Raw genomic sequence first — 1552 nt, forward strand, 5'->3', positions numbered from 1 at the left:
AGGGGGGGGGGATGTAAAAAAAATATTAACCATTTAAATTAATTAAACAATTGAACCACGTGACATTATAATATCAAACCAATACTAAAATGTTATTGCACAACATCCCTGTTATTGCACAAAGCTCCGTTTTGGAATTACCATTTTATGTGTTTTATAATTATTTTACAACTTTTAATGTATGCAATAATATAAATCCATTAAACGACAACACCATTTGATCTAAAGGTATCAAACCAACTGTAAAATATTCAGAATATTATTCCCTATAATGCACAAGGCTTGGTTTTTCAGATTATGCCTTTATTGTTTTTATATACGGTACTGAATCCATATTTTTCACATGTTTTATATACTGTACCCACTTAAATTAATTAAACTCTGACACCGTTTGAGATAAAGGTATCAAACCAACTGTAAAATATTCAGAATATTATTCCCTATAATGCACAAGGCTTGGTTTTTCAGATTATGCCTTTATTGTTTTTATATACGGTACTGAATCCATATTTTTCATAAGTTTAATATACTGTACCCACTTAAATTCATTAAACAGTGACACCATTTCAGATAAAGCTATCAAACCAATTGTAAAAATCTCTAAATATTATTCCCTATAATGCACAAGATTCGGTTTTCAGATTATTAAACCGTTTTTTTTTGACAGTATTGATCCCATTTATATCCATGAAACTTAAACACCATTTAAGCTAAAGATATCACACCATCTGCATATTTTTCAGCTCATTAATCTGATGTTTTTTATATAGAGTACTGAACTTTTAATTTTTTTAGACAGTCCTGGAACCCATTTCAATACATTAAACTGGAAGACCATACATACGTGCATATATGTATGCATGTATGTATGTATATATATGTATGTACACACACACACACACACACACACACACATATATATATATAATACAATAAATAAAACAATAAAGGCATACTCTGAAAAACCATGCCTTGTGCATTATAGGGAATAATATTCTGAATATTTTACAGTTGGTTTGATACATTTATCTCAAACTGTGTCAGAGTTTAATTAATTTAAGTGGGTACAGTATATAAAACATATGAAAAATATGGATTCAGTACTGTATATAAAAACAATAAAGGCATAATCAGAAAAAACAAGCCTTGTGCATTATAGGGAAGAACGGAGCTTTGTGCAATAACAGGGATGTTTTCCGAATATTTTAGTATTGGTTTTATATTATAATGTCACGTAGTTAAATTGTTTAATTAATTTAAATGGTGAATTTTTTAACATTTTCCCCCTATAAATTAAGCCTTGTGCAAAGTAAAGGGCATATATTTATGTCTATCTGAGTTAGTTTGGGCCTGTGTTCACCTGTGTTCTGTTAATCAAGTCATTAGTCCTTTGTTTGCGTTAGAATAAGTACTCCCCGTTCTGTTCTTTATGTTGCCGGTTACTGATGTTGATTTGCTTGTGTTTGGATGTACTCCTCTTCAGAATTATCAGTAAAGTCCTTGTTGGATTATTCTTCGTCGTGCACTTTGTATTGCACCAGCACCCGTGACA

Source organism: Sinocyclocheilus rhinocerous, unplaced genomic scaffold, assembly GCF_001515625.1.
Source record: "Sinocyclocheilus rhinocerous isolate Xijiao unplaced genomic scaffold, SAMN03320098_v1.1 scaffold677, whole genome shotgun sequence".
In the NCBI taxonomy this organism is placed as follows: domain Eukaryota; kingdom Metazoa; phylum Chordata; class Actinopteri; order Cypriniformes; family Cyprinidae; genus Sinocyclocheilus; species Sinocyclocheilus rhinocerous.